This window comes from Mustela nivalis (genome assembly GCF_964662115.1).
Source record: "Mustela nivalis genome assembly, chromosome: X".
Lineage (NCBI taxonomy): Eukaryota > Metazoa > Chordata > Mammalia > Carnivora > Mustelidae > Mustela > Mustela nivalis.
In genome coordinates this window covers 99633469-99651484 of record NC_139040.1, presented here as the reverse complement: position 1 = coordinate 99651484, position 18016 = coordinate 99633469, and the positions used below count along the sequence as shown (strand labels likewise).

At 42.0% G+C, this 18016-nt stretch overlaps 2 long non-coding RNA genes across 6 annotated transcripts in view; one reads left to right on the top strand and one right to left on the bottom strand.

The window, feature by feature from the left end:
• LOC309856564 overlaps positions 1-15191 on the top strand; it is a 131941-nt gene extending 116750 nt beyond the window's left edge. For 4 of the 5 annotated variants that reach the window (XR_014307277.1, XR_014307278.1, XR_014307279.1 and 1 more), the window contains one exon: positions 14843-15191. This is a non-coding gene — a long non-coding RNA (uncharacterized lncRNA). Of the gene's footprint in view, positions 1-7450; positions 7772-14842 lie in introns of those variants that run through there. The other variant, XR_014307281.1, reaches the window with a different exon arrangement.
• Positions 12777-17084, bottom strand: LOC309856567. Its single transcript, XR_014307286.1, has 3 exons — positions 16920-17084; positions 14241-14391; positions 12777-13892 (listed from the first exon to the last, which is right to left on the bottom strand). It is a non-coding gene; the product is annotated as an uncharacterized lncRNA (long non-coding RNA).
• Between the last annotated feature and the right edge of the window lie 932 nt (positions 17085-18016).

Sequence of the window (18016 nt, the reverse complement as noted above, 5' to 3'; positions counted from 1 at the left end):
TTATTCCCTCCAGTTCATTTGTCATTTTCCCCTGGTTGTTAAAGAAATTGTTTTCTTCATCTTGAGTTTTCCTATGTTTAGCTATTATTTGTCTTTGCATGAATTTCTTTGTGTCTACTTAGTGGGGTTAGGTCTTCTTCCACTTTGAGAATTTTTCAGCCGTTATTTCTCCTAATACATTTTCAACCCCACATTATTCTCTCCTTCTGAGACTCTGATGAGACAAATGTAAGATTTTTTTTTTATTGTCCATATTGTTCTTGGAATTCTGTTCTTTTTTTTTTTAAGTCTATTGTTAATGTGTTGGTCAGATTGAGTAAATTTTATTGAGCTTTTATTAAGTTCACTGATTCTGTCTTCTGTCATCTCCACTCTACCATGAGCCCATCAAGTAAGTTTTTTGTTCAATTACTACTGTATATTTCAGTTCTATAATTTCCATTTAGTATTTTTTAAAATATTTTCTCTTTCTTTGCTGTGGTTTTATTTTTTTCTTTGTTTTAAGAGAATTCATAATTATTTGTTGGAGCAATTTTATGGTGACTGCTTTAGAATATGTCTCATATTCCAAAATCTAATTCATCTTCTTATTAGTATCAGTTGATTATCTTTTTAAAAGATTTTATTTATTTATTTATTTATTTATTTATTTATTTATTTTACAGGGTGGGGAGGGGAGAGGGACAGAGGGAGAGGAAGAAGGAGAGTCCCAAGCAGACTCCATGCTGAATGTAGAACCTGATGTGGGCCTGATGACACAACCCTGATAATTACAACCTGAGGTGAAATCAAGAGTCAGGTGCCCAAATGACTGAGCCATCCAGGTGCCCCAAGTTGGTCATCTTTCTAATCCACGTTGTGATTTTCCTGGTTATGAGAATGATGAGTAATTTTGTTATTGTATGTTTGACCTTTTAATTTTTATTTTAGAAGACTCTGTATTTGAATCTTTTATTGTATCTGGCATTTGCCCTGTTTTGGTTTCGCTTGCACATTCTGTCCTACCTTTTTTTTAGCTCTCAGTTCCAATGGCAATTTAGTTTCCTGAGCCCTTGCAATGGTATTCTGGTCTGTTTGATTTATGTGGCTCTGCCTGAGCTTCTGTTAGATCCCTGCTAGTGCCATTTGTGAGGATGAACAGTGTTTCCCTAGGCCTCTCAGTATTCTTAAGTAGAATATGAGGGATTCTAGACCTATGAGAGGGAAAACACTACCCTTGGCCTGTTCACTGGCCACCTGTGTCATTTGGCTTCCTGTCCTATTTTACTATTTTCATAGGTGCTTCTGGGGGAGTGAAGAGGCTACTAGAGCTTCCTTCTGCCATTGATTGGAGGATCAGGAGCCATGGATTTGGATGATTCTTTACCATTAGGTGAAGGGTTGAGTGACATTAACCTTGGGTCACCTGCAGCCACTGAGTGGATAGTAGAAAACATGGAGCATACTAGCTCCATTGATACCTGTTTAAATGTTGCTGGTCTATGTGGGGGTGGAGTAGACGGGTCCACTCTGGACCCACTCTTGCCCGTGCTGTAGACAGATTGAGCCTGCTGCTCTTGTTGGATGTGGACAGGGGATGGGACAGCATCCTGAGCTCTGCTGGTACCACTGCTGTGAGTAGATTGGCATGCCATGTCCCTGGGTGTATCTCCCAGTTAAGTCCCTGATGAGATTCCCTTTTCCTGGAAAAGAAAATGAAAACCCAGGGATTTATGACAGTATTGGTCTTCAAGTCCTGAGATCCCTAACCAGTCTGTCTTCTTCTACCCAACATTCTGAGTTCTTTTATCATTGTCTGTGGAATTATTTCCAGGGTTTTAGTCATACTTTGAGGAAAAAAGAGGGAATATTGAGTCTATGCTATCTTATCGCAGAAATTAAAATTACTGCTCAGAAAAGGAGTCCATTCAGTGTGGTGGGTATGCAGGTGTTTGTTTTAGTTTATTATTTATACATTCCCATGGATTTGAAGTATCAGAAATAGTTGTTTGTAAGGTGGTACCAGGTGTAAGATAATCAGTTTCCCATTGACATTGCACTGTGTCTCCTATTGTAGTTTATTATATTAATTTGATGAACAAAATACTTGTTTGGTCAAGACACATTAGCTAGAAATGATTTCGGTTGCATCCAAAATACTAATTTTGGATGACCATCTGACAGAATAGAGTTAAAAATGAGGCAAATAAATTTAGTGCAAATGTGACCATGCATGGGAACATGGCTTCACAACTGCAAGAGTTAGATCATGATGTAACCAAGCCTTTTAAGGATTACTTGTAAGTGGTCACCTTTGGAGATGGTAAACATAAACCTATAGGGTGAATTAAAAAAAAAACTATCCTAATATGGGGATGAAAACTTAATGCCTCAGATATTTCCAGTGACCCCATTAAACATAGACCAAAGAGGACTGTATCTCAACTTCGAGGGAAGTGAGGATAACATGTGACCTCAAAACCTATTTCAATGTCACGAACATATCCCTAAATGTGTTCTAAGAAAGTCACTGACATCAAAGATGCATGATTAGTTTAAAACAACTGTTTCACAAGGCAAAAGGACAGTGTTTCCAATTAATACTTCTTTTTATGTAAAACATGTTTATAAATATGGATATCTAATTTTATTAGAAAATTAAATAATGTAAGTAAACCTTTCACTATTCCATCTGTATCTTTGAAAGTTTGTGTATTCAAGGTGATAAAAAAATTCTTTTTTTAGAGAGAGAGCGAGAGAGAGAGAACGAGAGAAAGCACATGAGCAGTGGGGGAGGGACAGACAGAGAGAGAGAGAATCCCAAACAGGCTCCACACCCAGCATGAAGCCCAACACAGGGCATGATCTCACAACCTCAAGATGATGATCTCAGCCGAAAATCAAGAGTCAGACGCTCAACAAAATGAGCCATCCAAGTGATCAAGAAATCTTCCTAAAAGATCTTTTCATTTGGAAATGTGGAGGCTACGTTGCATTTGGTATAGATTTATATATAGTTATTTTAGTATTTCAAATGCTCAGAAAACTACAATTGTGTGTCTACTACCCAGATTATGGAATATTAACCTCTGGTCATATTTACCACATAATTTTTAAAAAGGAACAAAGTCTGCAGTGAAAGTTCTCTGTGTACCCTACTTCTATACCATTCCTTTCTTCCTTCCCCCAGAGATTGATATTCATTTACATGACTGTCTATTATAACTTACAACACAGATATATATCTGAAAACAACACTTGGAATTATCTTACGAATTTTAAAAAATTGCATAAATGAAATCATGCTGCATATATTCTGTAATACTGATATATTTGAAATTATTTTTATATTCCTATTTTGTGTTTTCTGCTTACCACACTTGTTTTCCTTTCGAACTGTCTAATAGACTGGAAAAAAATTAATTGTCCTTTTTATTCATTGCCAGTTTGGAAACTGTGTGTTATATTTCTCTCCAATTTTACTAGTTATTCTTACATTCTAAACATGCATATTTAATTATGAATTTTTTTCAAAGTCTAAAGCTATTTAATATATCTGTTCTCATACTCCGACCTTTAACTAGCTCCACTAGCCTCCTCAATTTCTTTGTTATTTTGTCTAGAACATTAATACCATCTGTTTAAAAAGACAATTTATGGGGGTGCCTGGGTGGCTCAGTCGGTTAAGCATCCAGTTCTTGATTTCAGCTCAGGTCGTGATCTTGGGGTCTTGAGATCAAGCCCTGTGTCTAGCTCCATGCTGGGTGTGGGGCCTGCTTAAGATTCCCTCTCTCCCTCTCCCTCTGAAAGAAAAAGACACAATTTATTGCTCTATGTTTTATTGGTCAATGGTTAGTTAAAATTATTATTCTATATTATTCTATATATATTTCTTCATCATAGTTTCTAGTAGCCTACTTTTTCTGGGTTCACTTTTCTGCTTATTAAAGTATATCCTCTAATTGTTTACTTAGTAAATATCTGTGAGTCTTTATTTTTGAAAATGTCTTTATTTGTCCTCAACTTTAAATGTTATTTTTGCTGAAAATTAACACCTATGTTGACAATGATTTTTCTTTAGTAATTGGAAGACACCATTGTCTTCTATCATCTTTTGCTGTTAGTACTTTTTCTTTTGACAGAAATTTGTCTTCTCATTCTTGTAGTTTTTGACATTTTCTCTTTGCCCTTGATATTCTGAAGTTTTATATGAGTTTAGATTTGTTTTTATTCATACTCTTTAGAATTTGTGTGACTGAATCTGAGTTCTAGCCTTCTCTAACCAGCATGATTCTGGGTAATTATGTTCCCTCATTTTGAACCCCAATTAGATGTATATTAGAGCCCCCCTCAGTCTCTCAACTGCTCTTTCTTTATATCCTTTTAACTCTTTGTAGTGTATCTTATAAATTATGCAAGACTATCATCCAATTCACTAATTTTCTCTTTGATTAGGTTCATAATTCACTCAACAAACATTTGCTGGGTGCTTTATTATGTGTCAGGTGCTATAGTAGGCACTGGACTCTTACAGATGAATGAGTTAGGGCCCTACTTTTGACAAATTCCTTCTGTTGTCAGGAAGAGATGCAAAGTAAGAAGCAATCTCACATGGTGTCTGAAGTGTTACGGCGAAGCTTTGATATTGCAAGTACTGAGGCTGGCTACCTAAAAATCAGAAGGGGCTGCCTTAGATAAAAGCTATCCACACTGAACCTGACAAGCCAGGTAGACTTTGCCAGGTGCATAAGAAAGTGAAAGCATGTGGCTGTCAAAGAGAACAACTATAAAAAGAGGAGCAGGAACGACTGTGCCTGTCAGTAGATGGAGAAGTGGCAGGAGAAGATCTGGGGGAGGCGTGGGAAATGACACTGGGGAGGTAAGCAGGGAGTAGGTTGTGAAGAGCCTTGTACACTCCATTCTTGAATGTGATTTCATTCCAAAGTGGGAGGGAGTAATTTAGACATGTTAAGCGGAGGAATGGCATGGTTAGATGTGGATTTTAGGCATGCCATTCCAGATTGTAGGAACTTGGGGCTAGACGCAGGAAATGATGAGGATATGGGTTCTGGAAACAACGAGAAATGCAAGACAGGATGGCATAGTGGGCAGAGATGCTTGGGAGGCAGACGTGATTGAGCTTGGTGGTGGAGAGGCTGAGTGGTCTGAGAAAAGGTAGGAGGCAAGGACAATCATCAAGTGTGGGAATCTGTGATTTAGGTGGATAAGATGGTGTTGGCAATAAGAAGGAGGAACAGATTTATGGGGAGGGTACGGGGGTGATAATAAATAGGGGTTGAGACATGTTGAATTCTAGGAGCTTGTGACTTTCACAGAGGAAGATGTGAACAGTAGGTTAGAAGTAAAGATCTAAAACTCACAAGAGAGCTGTTAGAGTTACGTGGAGGAAGCTGTTATAATTCAGGCTCTTTGCCCATAGATGAGTGGTTAGAATCACCTCATCGATAAAGGCTAATGTAGAATGTTTGTCTGTTTTCCATGTATCATCGTTCTCACAAAGAAAAGACCCTAGATTGTCCCCGTTACTGAGAAAAGAGGGTGATAGGACCTGGAATCATTTCCAGGAAGAAAAGATGTGCAATGGTCTTGCTATCTCTCTCGGAATACACTTCCATTATTCCCTTGTCCCTTGTCCCTCTCTATGGCTGTGCCAGGTCCCTCCTCATTCAAGCTACCACGTGTAGCAAAATGCCCGCCATCTGAGCGGGGAACTTACAACACCGGGCTCTGACCTATTCCCCAAGAGCTTCCTACCATATGCAAAAACCGTAAGGAATGGTAAGCAGTATGTCTTAGGCCCACATGACCAAAAAAGAAATATACTTTGGTTTAGGTTAGACTCAAGGGAACCTTCCACGAGGATCTATGGAAATGGTTTACCTCAAGAGTCAGGGAATCCCCTCCCTCAAATGCTCCTAGAAAAGTACAAACATTTGTTTTACTGGAAAAATTTTAAGATAGCTTAGTGAAAGCATCAACATAGTTTGGTGGTTCTTTCACTGCCTCTGGGATGACATAAAATCTTGGCCTGGCTCACACAGCCTGTCACCATCTCTTCCCTGCTTGACTCTCACCACCTACCTCCCTTCAGCTCAAACATGTTGAGTTTTCAGTCTCTCCAAAGCTCCACACTCTCCCCCCTTGGGGCTTCTCTCTATATGGAACCTTCTTCCTCCTGCCCTTATCCCTCTTGCCTCTGACTCATCCTTCAAGCCTTACCTGAGATGCATCTTCCTTCAGGAAACCTTCACTAATCTTCTGAATTGTAACTGTCCCTCCCATGTGCTCCTATTTATTAATTAAATCCTCCAGTACATGTTTTTAAGAGCCTATCAGAGGTCAGACCATGTGCTAAATTACAATATAAGTCTGCCCCAGTAGAACCTACTGGGGGAAAGGGAGAATAAATGAGTCAACCAATGGTATTAATTAGTGTGAAAAGTGAACTCCTATACCAAAATACCCAGCAATAAAGTAGTGTGAAGAACAAAGACACGCATTCTCTTTCAACCGTCAGAGATGAGTGTTCCAGGTCAGTGAGACGCTCAGCTTCAAGCAGTTGTGCTTGACCGTGAATGGCTCTGCCATCGCCATTGCATGGCTTCCAAAGTCAAAGTCCCTCTAGTCCACTGCTCTCCGATAGAATATTCAATGATGATAGAAAGTTTCTATTAGTATCTCTGAGGTCCAATATAGTAACCCCTAGCTACATGTGGCTACTGAATACTTAATATTGTGGCTAGTGTCACTAAGGAACAGAATTTTGAATTTTAATTAATAAAAATCTGAATTAGGTGTGCCTAGGTGGCTCAGCGGTTAAGCCTCTGCCTTCGGCTCAGGTCATGGTCTCAGCGTCCTGGGATCGAGCTCTGCATCGGGCTCTCTGCTCAGCGGGGAGCCTGCTTCTCCCTCTCTCTCTGCCTGCCTCTCTGCCTACTTGTGATCTCTCTCTCTGCCAAATAAATAAAATCTTTAAAAAAAATAAAATAAAATCTGAATTTAAATCATGACGTGAAGCTAATTAGCGGCTACCATATTGGATAGTGTGGCCTCATTGCCTCTCCAGCCAGGGGTTGGGAGAAAAAGGGGAATTCTGGGACCCGGTGTCGAGTCTTAAGCAGGCGAGGCCAAATTTATACCCAGAGCTTCTGCTCACATTCTATTGGGCCTACTGTGTTTCACTGCATCTAAGTTGACATCAGTTGTAAGATGGATCATGTGTCGCTAAGGGAGAAAAAAAAAATGCTGCCAATTAAGCTGTTATAATGCATTTAAAAAATCACATCCACTTGTGATTTTATACATATTGAAAGGGCCTTTCAGATGTACTAAGTACGCACACAGAGTAATACACAAGTGAAATAAGTTCCTAAAAACTTCTTTGCATTGAGTCTAACTCTCCTGAAATATTTTTCAACTCACACTTGCTGATGCATGTGCTTTTCCACAGGTGATTTTTCTCCGTGCCCCCAAAACATCAGTGATACGGCCTTTCTTCCCAGTGTGCTCTACTCTTGTATCCAGGATTTCCTTCCAAGAAACTGACACCCAGTTGGCAACTTTTGACTCTGGTGCTTTACTGTTTGATCAAATGAAGGGTACTGTTTTTCCCTTGGTTGAAACAAATGTTGCTAGAAGTTGGCCAGTTTGGGACAAATGGATATTCATTGTCTTAACAATGATCTTGCTCAACGTGTGAATTGGTCACGTCAGCCTCTCACTGCTTTGAAATTTCTTTTGTCTGTTCTGAAGGATTTGGCAATTTCTCCTGCTTTCAATTGCATTACTCGACAGGAGATAGGCTGTCCTTTTGTTTGTATCTGGGAAGCACAATGTAACACAGCTTCATCTACTTGTAGATGTCTTCCTGCCTTGGGTCTTGTAAACACTTGGTTGTTGCTTTGAAAAAAAAAAATTACGAAATTGCTACCATTCCTCCAATAATGAATATTTGCTTTGCTAATATCAAATGTATGCCCCACCGCTCTGTTTACCCGCCTTTCTGTGTACACGATACCTTTTCATCTCAATGAGAAATCATAGTATAATCTTTCTGAAGACATTTTAAGCAGCAGTTCAATTTAGTACGCATAACACTGACAACGCACAGATCTCAGCTGGCGCAATGACGATGTGAATAGCTATGACCAGCATTGCGTGGACCGGGGCAATGACAACCATTTCACGATTGCCATCCAGCCTGCAGCAATGGTGACATGCCATTGATGGCGGGGGAGGGTGGGGGGGCACCCAGGAGTCAGTGCTGAGACAAACCAAAGCCAAAGTCAAGCCAGTGGCGGGTGAGCTAAGAGGATTCTGGCCTGTGGGGAAATAGAAGAAAAACCCACATAGGGGCAGAGAGGTGAAAATGAGAGCCTGTGAGAGCCTAGAGAAGGAGGCAGAGAGGGAGGAAAGACGAGAAGGAGAGTCGTTTCCTGAAGACTCCTCGGCTTCAGGTCGGTGATACATACATCCGTGTGTGTGTGCACACATACACATGCCCCCACACCTAGACATGCATGCACACACGTTTCTGTTTTCCTTCTTGCCCAAGCTAGCACAAGTGGATTTCTGTACTTGGAAACAAACAAAGACTAGAACACTGGCCTTTTAAGATCTGTTTCAGTTCAAGGGGTGACCTTCAGAAAAAGTCCAAAGCGGCTGATCTGACCACAAAGGGAACTGCATCGGTTGGGTCAGTTTGAGGGATTCTGACTAAAGAAGAAACATGAATTTCATGCAGCTTAATAGGAGCTGACGCCAAAGCACATTCCCTCTATAGGATTTCACCCGTGACTAATAAGCCTTTTAATCATGGCAAGAAGACACGGAGATTTTGCAAACATGCTTTTGCAGTACCCACATTTAGTGTTCCTGACCCTGTTTTCTTGCCAGACTGTGAGAAGCACCTGCTCCTTTTCAAGCCGTTGTCAGATCAATATTTAATCAATTGCCTTTTGATATTTGGTAGCGCTGAATAAATGGGATGCCGATATTTCTGCTCAGAGCTGCTCCTCTGGTGTCCCTCATTCCGTGTCTGTGAAACCCTTCAGGAACCTCTGAACACTAAGTGGCATGTCCTCTGAGTTGTCTGATACCCCCCCCCATTGCTGCAGAGGGGCTCTGTGGCCCAAGGAGACGTGGGATGCTGGTGCCAGGGCCACTCTTATTAAAGCAACGTCCAAACTGAGTCATGAAAGCGGGGGAGCAGAGCTACATTCAGGACACTGGGGGGCTTTGCCAGGTGAGGGCTATTTAATAGACCAGCCACATTAAAGAAAAGCAATGATGTAGTGAAAGGAGCCTAATGAGCAGAAGTGAGGCTACCGTACCTAGAGAGAAAAAATAATGAGCTGCGAAATATCCCCCAAGGCGAGATTGCCAGTCTTCTGCAAGGAGGTCTCAGCCTATAGGTAAAAAAGGCTCATGTGGTCCCTTTTCCTTGCATGGTAAACAGAAGTTCTGTGGGCAATTAGGGGCTGAGCTGAATGTGAGATTTGAAGACTGGGAATTCTGTCGCCAACTCTTTGGAGATTTCCACACCCAAGACCCCAGCTTTAATTCCCAAAGGAAACCGGGAACATACGTGACCTGTGAATAGAAATTAGGAACATCACATCATCAAAAACAACCCTCTCAGTGTCTGTGCAGCAGACGGACATCTGGATGTTCGTTCGAGAAATCTCAGGGACTGGCACTACAGAATCTTTCTAAAGCTGTCCTCGGGGGCCATGCCATGGCGCTGCCTTGAGGGCAAAGCCACTTTCTAATGAGACCCTCTCGGTCTTTCAGTAATGACCCCTCCTAGAGTGGGATCCGAGCTGGGCATGCCATAGCCATACAAGGTTCTGCTTTACAGTCTGTGTGGGAATGACAGGCCAGAGTTCGGGACACGTGGGCGGGGGAAAAAATTATTAAACCCAATGCATTACTACATCCCGAATGTGAAGGAAATCAAAGGAACAGAAGACCTGGTCACTGCCCTTAAGAAACGTACAAATGCCTGCCATATAGACAATGGGTCATTTACAGAGAAACTTTTCAAGTTCACACAGTGGGAAAGAGGTTGAAGCCTGTGCTTTCCAGATGAGCGAGGAGACAGGATGATGAAAGATACATCATGAAAGTGGAAAAAAGATACACTTTATGATAACAAATCCTTACTACTTATAAATGCTTTCTTCAGCATTTTCTAAATAGGTGTTCACAGCAACCCCACGAGACAGGCAGGGTGAGGATAGATCCGCCATCTTACATGTGGGAAACTGAAGCTTCCTAGAGATTGAGTCAGGAATTTCTAATCTTTTAGCTATGGGGGTGCAAAGACGAGTAGAGTTCCCATGCATGATGCGCTGTCAAGGCCATAGCCAAGTTTAGAAGAAACTCATATTTCTAGGGTAAATAAATAGTACTATAAACATTTTTGGCAAGGGAGGGAGCAAGGCAGAAATAGGCATTGCATTCACAAAAATTTTGCAAATACATGAATAATGAAATCAATGTTTAAAAATACAAGATTTTAGCAAGAGAAACTCTAGAGAGATGGCCAGTCAGGGCTCATATAAGTACTATATTATTTTGACTCCCCCAAGCAAGCCATGGAACCATTCATGGATCAGGGACAATAGTGTATGTGCCATTCAAGTTGTTATTGGACAAATTACTTCCAAACTTAGTAGTTTGATACAACAGCAATTATCTTTCACTGTTTCTATGGTGATTTTGGCTTGGGATCTCTCATGTGTTTGCAATCAGATAGTGGTGGGGGCTGGTGCAGTTGAGGTCTCTCTCTCTGTCTGTAATCTTGGGACTTCCCCATGTGGTCTCACCCCATGGGCTAGTTTGAAGTTCCTTACAGCATGGCAGCTCGAGGTTCCAGCTTGAGTGTTCCAGCAAGCAAGGCAGAAGACCTAGCCTAATCTATGGTCATGAGTGAGTCACAGGTCCTGCCTAGTTTCAAGGGGGAGAGGACAGACAGCTCCCCCCTCCATGGGAGGAGTGTCCAGGTCACATTGTTCCTGAACATGTGAGAGGGAGTGACCACTCCAGCCATCTTCAGTGAATAAAATCTGGCAGAGCATACCTTGAACTAAGGATTATGATGAATCTTATTTTGTGCCTTCGAGGTCTGCACAAGGAAAAAAAATGTGCTCAATCAAATTTTCCTGAAGGGAACTTATTTTGGAAAAAAATGAATCTTGAATTTTTCCAGACTCCCATTCCATAGGTAAATGTAATAAAGCAGTAAGCATGCAAATTGAAAAGGAAAACATAAATAATTCTTATTTTGTTGTTGAATATCACAAAAGGTAGAATTTATAGAGACAGCATCTTATTATAAACATGAAGAACATTTATAATTTTTCTTGTGTTCTCACTCTGTCTGCCTTTTATTTGGAAGGTGACTGTTGTATCGTAGACAAAAATGTTCCTAAGATCCCTTTCAATCATGTGCAATATAGAAACCCAAGCCCTTCTTTTTCTTCTCTTGTCTTTCCTTGCAGTTTTGTTATTAAAAATTTATCATGGGGGGTGAAATTTCAAAAGAAATGGAAGCAAATGTCGAATCACAACTCATGGGTACATAACTTCTATAATCTTTATAACTAACTCCTACTGATGGAGTGGTAACTGTCTGGTTTGACAGAGACATGGCTTAAGAGTTTCATGAAATTTCTACCTCAAGACCCATATTGGCCAAGGACAAAGAACATATAACTCTGAGTTCTTGGGGTCCATAGCCCCAAGGAGCCCCACGTCTATGAGCACTCTTGAAATTTCATGCACATTTCACTTTCTCTCTTTCATAAGGCATTGGTGTTTGTTTTTTTTTAAGATTTTATTTATTTATTTGACAGAGATCACAAGTAGGCAGAGAGGCAGGCAGAGAAAGAGAGGGGGAAGCAGACCTGCCGAGCAGAGAGCCCGATGCAGGGCTCTATCCCAGGACCCTGGGATCATGACCTGAGCCGAAGGCAGAGGCTTTACCCACTGAGCCACCCAGGCACCCGGGCATTGGTGTTTTTATCTTCATATATAAAAGATGTTTTAGATACTATCAGTTAACGTCAGATGGCCGTATCTGTCACGTGGCTTCAAGCTCCTCTGTGTACCCCCTTATCAGTTCAACAGGCAATGGGATGCCCAGTCCCCATGATATGCTGGTTATAATTTCCCCAACACTTTCTCTCTCCTTTGAGGAAACACATAATAATGCAGGTAAATCAGAATGATGGAATTATTGGCATTACTTTGGATTCACTCTAATTTATGTACTTTAAGTTGCTTTCAAGTCTCAGGACTTGACTATTATTGAAAGCTAATTACTCAAGGCACACCTCCCAGTGATAATAATACCCTCGAATGCTGGAGAGACTTCTGCTGAGAATTTCTGGGATTAGTGAGTAACCCAAGGTCATGTGGTTAATTAATAACAATGCTGATATTCAGACCCTATCTTTGGAGTCCTTATCTTGTGTATTCTATTGCTACACTTAGAGTCATAAAGACTACTAACAGCAATTCACATTCCTAAAGAAGCCTGGGGACACGAGGTAGGTGTAACAACGTTTTGCAGAGAAAGTCAACTTACTAACTTAGGCTCTGTTATTTATACATTCAATTACTTATTTTTTCTGAGAGGATTAGAGACAAAACATGTGGTCTGGTTTTTTTTTTTAATTTTTATTTATTTTTTTAAATTTCTTTTCAGTGTTCCAGAATTCATTGTTTATGCACCACACCCAGTGCTCCATGCCATATGTGCCCTCCATAATACCCACCACCAGGCTCACCCAACCCCCCATTCCCCTCCCCTCCAAAACCCTCAGTTTGTTTCTCAGAGTCCACAGTCTCTCATGGTTCATCTCCCCCTCCGATTTCCCCCAACTCACTTCGCCTCTTCAACTCCCAATGTCCTCCGTGTTATTCGTTATGCTCCACAAGTAAGTGAAACCATATGATAACTGACTCTTTCTGCTTGACTTATTTCACTCAGCATAATCTCTTCCAGTTCTGTCCATGTTGATACAAAAGTTAGGTATTCATCCTTTCTGATAGAGGCATAATCCTCCATTATATATATGGACCATATCTTTTTTTTAAAAAAGATTTTATTTATTTATTTGACAGAGATCATAAGTAGGCAGAGAGGCAGGCGGAGAGAAAAGGGGAAGCAGGCTCCCCACTGAGCAGAGAGCCTGATGTGAGGCTCGATCCCAGGACCCTGAGATCATGACCTGAGCCAAAGGCAGAGGCTTAACCTACTGAGCCACCCAGGTGCCCCTAGACCATATCTTCTTTATCCATTCGTCCATTGAAGGGCATCTTGGTTCTTTCCACAGTTTTGTGACTGTGGTCATTGCTGCTATGAACACTGGGGTACAGATGGTCCTTCTTTTCACTACATCTGTATCTTTGGGGTAAATACCCAGTAGTGCAATTGCAGGGTCTAGGGTAGTTCTATTTTTAATTTCTTAAGGAATCTCCACAGTGTTTTCCAAAGTGGCTGCACCAACTTGCATTCCCACCAACAGTGTAAGAGGGTTCCCCTTTATCCACATCCTCTCCAACACTTGTTGTCTCCTGTCCTGTTGATTTTGGCCATTCTAACTGGTGTAAGGTGGTATCTCAATGTGGTTTTGATTTGAATCTCCCTGAGGGCTAATGATGATGAACATTTTTTCATGTGTCTGTTAGCCTTTGTATGTCTTTGGAGAAGTGTCTGCTCATGTCTTCTGCCCATTTTTTGACATGATTATCTGTTTTGTGTGGGTTGAGTTTGAGAAGTTCTTTATAGATCCTGGGTATCAGCCCTTCGTCTGTACTGTAATTTACGAATATCTTCTCCCATTCCGTGGGTTGCCTCTTTGTTTTGTTGACTGTTTCCTTTGCTGTGCAGAAGGAAACAAAAGCAAAAATGTGGTCTGTTTTTAAGCCAAGCCAGATGTCCCTAACTTTGTCGTCCCCCACTCCCAGTTTCAGAGCAGCGTCGCTCCGTGCCACCGCCCCCACCCCCAGCCTATGTCCAAGGGGCTATGTAGGTGCCAGGGATGCTGGGACTCCACTGAGCCTTGAGATGATAAGCAGAAACGCCATGTCATAGGTCTTGCAAAGTAACGAGTGCCATGACTGGTTAGGGTGAGGGTCCCACAGAGGGCTCTAGAGCTGAGTGTTGTTGTTTCAGCGGTCTGGGGCAGGGGCTGGGGGGCACTCACATCCACAGGGTGGCAGGGTCTTACCACTGTTCGCCATCATGTTTTATCCAGAAATCACCCTTTGCCTCAAAGATGTACGTACGGTTGTTGAACAGTCCTTGCTTCTTTCCTTATGGGGATTTCCCTCCCAGGGGCTCTGTTTCTTCCATAAGACCATATTTCTATCAGCGACCTTCTAGAGAAGTATCAGATATATCCATGGGTCTGTACCCTAAGGTTCTTTTTTGTCCAGAAAACACTTCCTAGCTCCTGTTAAAACAGCGGATATATGTAGTGTGTGTGTGTGTGTGTGTGTAGTAGTGGAGTAGTGGGGAGGGAGGAAGTCACCAGACTTCGTTCACTATAAGGATCCAAGTCTGAACTTTGTGTACTCTAATAGAGCTTGTTGCACTGGCTATAGGAAGATCATTGGTGAAGGGTCTGAGAGAGAGAGAGATTGAGAGAGAGAGGGGCTGGCACTAGCACAGAATTGCTAAAGTAGCTCATTGCATGCACTTGAATCCATCACAAAATACTGAACAAAACAATGTGGAATGCCGGCCATTAGGATATCACAGCTGCTGTTTCCTTCCTCCCCCTCCCTCCCTATTTCCCTTCTCTTCTTTCTTTTCTTTCTTTCTTTTCAGGTTTGAGATGGCTAATGCCTCCCCCTTCCTGAGCATCAGTCCCTCGTGTTTTCCAGAGGCTTAGACAAGACGGTCTCAGACTTTGCAGTACTAACACGCCATGCTTCCATGAACTTGTGAATTATGCAAAGTGATCAGAGTTGTGAGATGCCTGCACAATCACCCCACCCCGCCCAGGTCTCCTATGAACTTTCCCAGAGGGGAGCTGACAAATTGTTAAACGGACTCATGCAGAAAGTGCAGAAAGTTCCGAGTGTCTAATGGGGGACCCTGCAGCATCCTGGAACTTGGGACCCATTGGTTGCCTGCCTCTCTGTAAGTCTTAATAGATAAAACCAGAAAAAAATAACTGGGCTTGAGCTATCTTTTAAAGAGTCTGAGCAAAGAGAATGCAGGTAATCTGTAAGGAGGAGGCAAGAGCTTGGATTCCAGAAGCGAATGTCCCTGGGGGCACCTGGGTGGCTCAATGGGTTAAGCCTCTGCCTTCAGGTCAGGTCATGATCTCAGGGTCCTGGGATGGAGCCTCACATCAGGCTCTCTGCTCAGCAGAGAGCTGAGCAGAAAGCCTGCTTCCCCTCCCCCTTCTGCCTACTCGTGATCTCTCTCTCTCTCTGTCAAATAAATAAACAAAATTTTTTAAAAAAGGAAAGTCCCTGAAAGTATGAATAAAAGAGTGGTTGATTTGAACCTTCTGTGGCTAAAAGCCTGAGTAAAATGCCTCTGTGGCTAAGGTTTTATTGAAACTGTCAACAGGACCAGAGAAGAAGGCAGTGAATTGCTAATGAGAAGACCTGAATGCAGCCAGTGGCCACGCACCTTGCCCCTGGATCCCAAGTCCCCAGAAGGGAAGGGCCAGCAGGTGGAGGTGAAGGACAAAGGGTCCACTCTAGTGATGAGTGATCCAGTTCTGGGTTTACAGGCTTCAGAAACAGTCTTGGAGTACAAACCAGAGATACGCTCTTTCTTCAAGAAGTCTAGGTTTTTTTTTTTTTTTTTAAGATTTTATTTATTTACTTGACAGAGAGAGATCACAAGTAGACAGAGAGGCAGGCAGAGAGAGAGAGAGAGAGGGAAGCAGGCTCCCTGCTGAGCAGAGAGCCCGATGCAGGCCTCGATCCCAGGACCCTGAGCCGAAGGCAGCGGCTTAACCCACTGAGCCACCCAGGCGCCCAAGAAGTCTAGGGTTTTACATCAGGAAAGGGTCTTGCTCAAAAAAGGATCTCAACTCCATAACGAGCACCCAAACCATCCAGGTCTGCCAGGCCCTAAATTAAAAAAATATATATATTAGGGCGCCTGGGTGGCTCAGTGGGTTAAGCCTCTGCCTTCAGTTCAGGTCATGGTGTCAGGGTCCTAGGATTGAGGCCCACGCCGGGGTCTCTGCTCAGCAGGGAGCTTGCTTCCCCTTCTCTCTCTGCCTGCCTCTCTGCCTACTTGTGGTCTCTCCCTCTCTCTCTCTGTCAAATAAATAAATAAAATCTTTAAAATATATATATATATTATATATAAATATTATATATTATATATATATAATATTTTAGGTGTCTGGGTGGCTCAGTCAGTTAAGTGTCTGCCTTCTGCTCAGGCCATGATCTCAGGGTCGTGGGATCCAGTCCCGCATTGGGCTTTCTGCTAAGTGGGGAGTCTGTTGCTCCCTCTCCATCTGCCCCTGCCCCCCACTTGTGTGATCTCTCTCACTCTCTCATAAATAAATAAAAATCTTTTAAAAAATCAAAAAATTATATTTAAAAGCCCTCTGTCCATTCTTCTCCTTGATCACTTCCCATTCATCTACCAATACCTCACTCAATGTTCCACTCCCCTGAAATTCCCCAGGTCCAGAGACAGGAAGAAGAATTCCAAGAGGTAGTCTTCCCCCCACTCCCAAGCACTGACATCTCACCATAACCCACCCCTCTGTTACAGACCAGATTTGTGTCATGTCCTAAGGATCTCTCCCATTTTTCGTATCAGTTAGCATGTTTTGGTTACAAGTATCGGAAAACAAAACAAAATTTTAAAAACCAGCTTAAACCAAAAATGAGGATTTATTCGTTTGTGTCACTGAAAAACTCACCTTCCTTTGCAGCTGAATTCAGTTGCCTGACAAATTTTCCCGGATCTGTCTGGGTGAGCTTCATTCTCAGATCTCCTGTGTTCTCTGGATTTATATGTTGTTCCTCCTGAACTTCGAATTTAAATAATCTCAGAACTCCAGCCAAGATGAGACAGACACTTCTCTTCCCTGAAGCTACAGTAAAAATGTAGGACATGAGTCTTTTTGATGCTGATTGGCCTGGCTTCGATCATGTGCCCCTCTCTCACCAATCACAGTGGCCTGGAGGATGGAAGTCTCTGATTGGTTTAAAAGAGGTCACCTATCCTACCCTTAGTGTCTAGTAGTGGAGGCTGGACTCTAAAAATAGCAAGTGCCTGGCCCTATACTGTGAGCTCTTCAGGGCATAGCACCGTGTCACATACAGTAGGTGCTTAACAAACGCTGACTGCATTCCTGAATTAGGAAGAGAATGAATACAGCCTGTTCCCACTGCCTTCTTTCCACTCCATCCTCATCCATTGCCTACCCTGGCCATGGCAAGCTATCAGTCTTTCTGGAATTGAGGCTTAAACAGTTGGTGTCTTCCTCCACTTTTCTTCCTCCTAAGCTCTAGCCAACATAACTTTGATGGGTCATGATTGAATTGCTTTTGTTCAAGAAGCCACAGAAAGAAATTATTTCTTGCTAATATTCTTGAAGGATTTTCCACAATGTGATTAGATTATTGCTAATCTAATAAGACACCAGACTAATGGTGGTATTAATAATATTATGTGATTTTTGCAGCAATCGCATTGCTCACTGAATGAAAACTTTGGAACATTCTCTCTCTGGAAAGTTTTAGACCACGGAGATACAGATAGAGTTAGCTGTGTTACTCTGTAGGCACCTTATAGAACATTCATAAAACCAAGCAAACAAATGACAACTTTATATTCCTATAAAGTAGTGGAATTATGAGTGTTTTATTTCCTTCTTTATGCCCGTGTGTATTCTCACTTTCTCCACAATGAGCAGCCTTTGATTCATACTTTGGATGTTTTTTTTATTGAGGGGGGATCTTTATAGAAGATTCCATTCTCATTGACTTAATGATCACTTTGGGGCAGATTCCT